This window comes from Mus caroli, chromosome 15 (genome assembly GCF_900094665.2).
Source record: "Mus caroli chromosome 15, CAROLI_EIJ_v1.1, whole genome shotgun sequence".
NCBI lineage: Eukaryota > Metazoa > Chordata > Mammalia > Rodentia > Muridae > Mus > Mus caroli.
In genome coordinates this window covers 20143780-20150742 of record NC_034584.1, presented here as the reverse complement: position 1 = coordinate 20150742, position 6963 = coordinate 20143780, and positions in this window count along the sequence as shown.

Here is a 6963-nt window from a genome sequence, read left to right as displayed (position 1 = left end):
TCACTGATAAGTGGATATTAGCCCAGAAACTTAGAATACCCAAGATATAAGATACAATTTGCAAAACACATAAAAGTCAAGAAGAACGAAGACCAAAGTGTGGACACTTTGCCCCTTCTTAGAATTGGGAGCAAAACACCCATGGAAAGAGTTACAGAGACACAGTTTGGAGCTCAGATGAAAGGATGGACCATCTACAGACTGCCATACCCAGTGATCCATCCCATAATCAGCTTCCAAACGCTGACACCATTGCATACACTAGCAAGATTTTGCTGAAAGTACCCTGATATAGCTATCTCTTGTGAGGCTATGCTAGGGCCTAGCAAACACAGAAGTGGATGCTCACAGTCAGCTATTGGATGGACCACAGGGCCCCCAATGGAGAAGCTAGAGAAAGTATCCAAGGAGCTGAAGGAGTCTGCAACCCTATAGGTGGAACAACATTATGAACTAACCAGTACCCCGGAGCTCTTGACTCTAACTGCATATGTATCAGAAGATTGCCTAGTTGGCCATCAGTGGAAAGAGAGGCCCATTGGTCTTTCAAACTTTATATGCCTCAGTATAGGGGAACATCAGGGCCAAAAAGTTGGACTGGGTGGGTAGGGGAGTGTTGGGGTGGGTAGAATATCTGGGAATTTTGGGATTGCATTGGAGATGTAAATGAAGAAAATACCTAATAATAATAATAGTAATAATAATAATAATAATAATAATAATGAGGAACCAGGGCAGGGAAGGAGCCCAGGATTCTTTTCCCTGCTCATCTCAGAGTCTCATACAAACACTCCACCCTCTGGTCTTCACATGTGAAACAGTCATAGAGTGTCACATGAGGGAAGACCTCATGTGCTCTTTTCTTTGCACACTGCTGTCTGCACTCTCTCCAGAACTCTTGGAGTTTTTCCAGCACGGGTTCCATGGCTCAGAGGAAGAGAGCATACTCCTGAGCGATGGGGTCATCCAGAGAAGGATTACTGCAGTGACCATGCAGCGTTTTCAGAGGTCTAGTCCGTTATTGTTATTCCAGGAAGAACGGTGGTGTGTAGGCAGACATAGTGCCTGAAAAGGACTGGAGAAAGCTCTACATCTGCATCCACAGGCAGCTACAAGATATCCTGAGCCACTCACTGCTCTGGTGAGGATCTGAGACCTCGAGGCTTCAATTTTTAAACTCTTTAATGAGTTTCTTATAAAGGAAACCAAAAGCACAGTGGTGTGTGCTGTCAAACATTTGTAAGTTTTTACCAACTCCCAGAAGCCAACAAACATAGTTACTTTCAGCATCACAGGACACAGAATATTCTAGAAACCCAAATGCCTGTTCTCTGGGCCATGTCTATAGAGCTTTGAAATTCACAATAACAAACTATTTTAGAGCAACTGTCACACACACAAATTTGGATTCTCCAGTTTATGAGTTGGAAGTTTCTCCAACTTCACATGGCTTTCTTGTATTATTCAGTGTTCCCATGGAGTCTGACACCATGGCTTGTGTTGGAGGTGCATGTTCCATACTTTTAAAAATAACAATAATTACTTTTTATTTATTACTTGGGGAAGGGAACATTCATGAGGCTCAGAAGACAGCTGTTGGAGTTAGTCCTCCCCTTCTGCTACATGGGTTCTGGGGATTGGCTTATTAGCAAGCATCCTTATATGCTAAGCCATCAAGAAGGCCCTGGTCCATATGCTTTTGCAACATATTTTCTCACATAATTTTAGATCTAACTTAATAGAGGTCATATGTGGCTATGCTTGTCTATAGGTCTACAGACACATCTTCAACACCAAACACTGGTTGCTATGGGCTATGTGCAAGATTCTAAGGATGCCCCAAGATTTCTAGGGTAATTCTTTACCTTACACATGTGCACGTGGTTATCACCTGCTCTAGGGCCAATTCTATCTTGTTCTAATCTTCTGTCTCCTTCTCCTATGACTTCAACTGCCTCTGCTGACAGGCACTGAACTGCATCAACTCACAAACAAAACCAACTCCACTGCACTCACTGCACTAAGGCACAAAAGACTCCCAGCTCACCAGTGAACCAACTGCACACCCTGTGCTCTACGCTCTGAAACAGCTTTTCTCCTGAGTGTCGGGTGTATTCTATCTCTGACTCATATTACTGAATTTTCCTCTGATTAGTCACTTTTCCCCTCAATTAGATGTTATCATTTGGGATTAAATGTGTGTAGCAAATGATTCCAGCCATAGGTTTTGAGTGTTTGTATTAAGGAAATATCTGCATTGTATAGATCATGAAGGCCTAGAAGGTCTTTGGATGTGTTCAGAGCAGCCATGTTGCTGGGTTAAAATTCTTCTACAAATATTCTTCATTCCATTATAGTTATTTATTCATCTATTCCCTACTTGAATCCAGATAGGATTTCTTTATTTCTGTACCATTATGATAACTGACAACCAATTTTGACTTTGCTTTTTTAGCCTCTTCAGTGAAAATTTGAATTATGTTATGTAAATTTATCACAAAAATATAAAGGGAATAACTACCACCCATACTGGATGGTATCAGTCTACAGAATGGTGCAAACAATTACAACTATTTGTGTAAATAAACAAGTGAGTTTATAGGATGCTATTTGCAGAATGAATTTACAGAATATTTGTCTAAGCCAACAAGGCAGGCCTACACATCTTCTATTTCACATGGGTATACATTACAGCAGAACATATGCAATCATGAACTTAGAGCACCACCTAATGTTAAGATAGCTGAAGCAACTAGGGGCTCAGGTAACACAAGATAGACCGTATCAGACTCTGAGAAGTTCATGTGTTTACGTGTACACCCACATTGCCCTTCTTGAAGATTCTTTTGGCCTCAGCGAACACTGATTTGGAGAAAGGTAACTAGTCTCCTGCAGTGTGATTTGCCAATTTTGTACCAAGAACAGCTGCATGGCAGCTGAATATAAGGTGGACTGACTTGAAATCTTTATCTGTGCATTAACACTTTTCTGATATTTGTTCTGATTCTAATTTAGTCTTTAGGTATGAGAAGTACTTACTAGTCTCAGTGAGTATATCAAGAGACTCATATGGAAGAAAAACCAATGTTTCTATCCAGAAAATAGAGGTATTCAACAAATTCTTTAACTTAACTCATGACAAAATGGGGCACAAGCTATCCATGTGATTACTGCCTTAAAAACCAATAACTTCATTGAATTGAGTCAAAGGGTTTCCCCTGAGATGAATTTGCTGCTTAATTTTGGATGCTGTAATGGGTTAAGGGACTGTTATCCGTGACCTTTCCCAAATGGAAAGTCACAATTGAGTTAACAGTCAATTTACTGGGAAATAAATTCCTCAATTAATATTTAGAGCTCCCCCACTTCTTGTTTTCTGCTGCCTTGCCTCTCCCCTCTTTTGTCTGACTTCATTTGTCTGTGTATTTTGGTTTGGGCCAAAATATAAACATAAGATGATGGTAAAATGTTATGAGTTGTGCAGCCTTGATAACTGTACTAAAACATTCAAATATTTAAATAAAATATAAACACATATAAAATAAGGATTGAAAAATTGTACCTAAGTATCTTAGCATAGAAAACATTGTTTTAATTAGTTGTTAAAATCTATAAAATATGGAAAAAATGTGACAGCAATTTGTAGAAAATTGAGAGAGTGGATTGCAGAATATACCCATTAGTGTCAAATTATAATGCTTGACTTTTGTGTGAAATTGGCATGCACACTTAATTTACTGGTGTAAATATGTTCATAGTAGACTTGATGATCAATATATTGCCTGTTGTCATGTGTTCTCTGTCATTCCAAACTTAGGTAGTTTATACCTTCATTTTTATTCATCATTACATAGACATTTGATTTAACTTTCATTTCAAAGGAGTAACTTTTATTTAATAGATGTTACAGCTAATTTTGCTTCATGCTTTCTGACTGTTATGTAGCTTTCCCCCATTTTCCTAAATACACTGGATAACCTTTGGTTTCTATTTAGGAATTTCCAAGTTAGATATGTCAACTAATTAGAACTGTCTTTTCTTTAGTATAAGATTTTTAATATATTATTTTACCCCACAATCCACACTTTTAATAGGCTATTTTAAATTTTTCATTGAATTCAAAATGTTTTAAATTTCTAATGCTATTTCTTTAAAAGGACATTTACTTTAAATTATATATACTTGTGTATATGGGAGTGGAAGTGTGTTTGTGTCTACATGTTGTGCAAGTGTGTGCAAATGAAGGCATTGCTCACATTGTTGGTTTTTACTTCACTTCAGAGTATCTTATTTAACATTAAAGTCGTTGAGAATTCTCTAAATATTTCATCCGTATTCCTTCATTAGTTTTAGAGAATGTGTTGTCTACAAAAATAAAACCTTAAATTAAGATGTATTTCATGCCTGTCATCAGTCTTCATAGATATGCCTTCTACCCTTGAATAATTGATCTATAGTTCCAGCGTGTTTTTCAAATGCTAAAGATTTTAAGTAGACATTTTTCCAGAAGTGGCTGCCTAAGTTAAGCTACCTGTAAGCTTGACTGCCTGATTTCAAAGATTTTAGAAAAGTTGGCATGCTACATGTACAGAGCCCAGTCACAATTTATCTTGGAATAATTTTTGCTACCTCAGCCATTCCTTCCTCAGCTCAGTGTCTGACCTAACAGACAGCTGAAATCTTTTGGTATATAGTAAGTTAGCAGCCAATTAATTAGTGTCCTCTCACACCAAAGCTAAGAATGGTATCAGACAGCCTGACATACCTATAGCATAGATACCATCTTAGTCAGGGTTTCTATTCTTGCACAAAACATCATGACCAAGAAGCAAGTTGCGGAGGAAGGATTTATTCAGCCTATACTTCCACACTGCAGTTCATCACTAAAGGAAGTCAGAACTGTAACCCAAGCAGGTCAGGAAGCAGGAGCTGATGCAGAGACCATGGAGGGATGTTCCTTACTAGCTTGCTTCCTTATAGAACCCAATACTACCAGCCCAGGGATGGTATCACCCACAAGGGACCTTCCCCATTTGATCACAAATTGAGAAAATGCCTTACAGCTGGAACTCATGAAGTCATTTCCTCAAGGGAGGTTCCTTTCTCTGTCATAACTCCAGCTTGTGTCAAGTTGATACAAAACAATCCAGTACAGATACCCACAATTGATGTAAACCTGCTACTTGATGTTTAGAGTTTTTTTGTTCCAGTATGACACATCTTAATGAAATTATTAATGGCTGGAACATGTAATCTGGGTCCACAAGAATCTGTATTTGCAGCCCATGGTCATGCATATTTGCCAGTGTAAATGGTCTGTGAGGAGGCAGTAGTGTTTCTTTGATCATAACCTACTACGCTATTCATCTGCTCCACATACAATAAATCACTGGTAAGGTTTTCAATGTCTAATTAAAGTTTAAAGATTGCTGTATATTTGGTTCTTCCATCCTTTAATTCTACATCTTTTAAATTATCTAGTTGTCACATATTTACCATTTTTATTTTCCTGATTCATAATTAGTTGTTTTTAATGGAATTCTCTTGAGATGCTACTATGCTTTGAGTCTGACTCCTAAATATTATTACAGCTATGCATATTCATTGTTATCATCATTTTCTTCTTGTGTCATTTTCTTTGTTTATAAGCTCCACTGGTATCTACATTAAAATGGAAGTCATTTGCTCCTTATATTTATACTGACTGATACTGATTTTCTGTTATTAAAAAGGAGTCTTTTGATTAGAATTTTGAGTCATTTTGTGTTTAATGATGTGCCTCTTGATTTAAATAGACTAGATTTGTGTTTTCCCTTTGATTTCCCTTCCTCAGATAATCTTTCCTTTAGATTTTAACCACTGTATTTTAACCTTGCTTTATCCCCAATACTGTCTGCTGGGATCCCCCTTTATTTTAATTTTCAGTAGCAGTTCTTAACGCTGTAGTGTGTTTCATCTTGTCATAACCTATCTTCACATAATGATAACATTATGTTATCTTCACAATTAAAGTCACAACTGTATAACGATATACTTCCAATCCTTATCTCTCCTCCTTAAATATGTTCCTTGTATTTGATTTCTATGTGTTATAAATTTAACAGTGTATTTTTTTCACCTTTAACTATAATTTCTCTTGAAAGGAAAATTGAGAAGTAAGAAAACAATTATTTTTAAATTTTTATTTTAGTTTTCATTAAATTATTTTATGTAATTACAAATTCCAAATGCTGTCCCCCTTCCTGGTTCCCCATCCCAGAGGTCTCCATCCCATTCCCTCTCCACTTTGCTTCTGAGAGGGTGCTCCCCCCATGCACCCACCCACTTATTGCTAGCACACATACCTTACCCTCACTTTAACAGCCCTCCCAGGATACCCCTCCCTGGGACATCAAGTCTCTACAGGGTTAGATGCATCCTCTTTCACTGAGGCCAGAGAGGGAGTCCTCTGCTACATGTGTGCTGTGGCCATGGACCAGTCCATAAATGCTCTTTAGTTAGAAGTCTAGTCTCTCGGAGTTTCGAAGGGTACTGGTTGGTTGATACTGTTGTTCTTTCTATGGGATTCCCACTCCCTGAAGCTCCTTCAATCCTCCCCTTCACTCTCAAACAGGGTTCCCTGACCTCAGTTCAATTGTTGGCTGTACATATCTGCATCTGTGTCAATCAGGTACTAGTAGACTCTCCCAGAGGACAACTATGTTAGGCTCCTGTCTGCAAGTACATGTCATCAGTAATAGTGTCAGGGTTTGATGCCTGCATGTGAGATGGATTCCACATTAGGTTGGTCGATGGATGGCCTTTCCTTCAATCTTTACTCCATTTTTATCACTGCATTTCCATTTATTTATTTATTTATTTATTTATTTTCGAGACAGGGTTTCTCTGTGTAGCCCTGGCTGTCCTGGAACTCACTTTGTAGACCAGGCTGGCCTCGAACTCAGAAATCCACCTGCCTCTGCC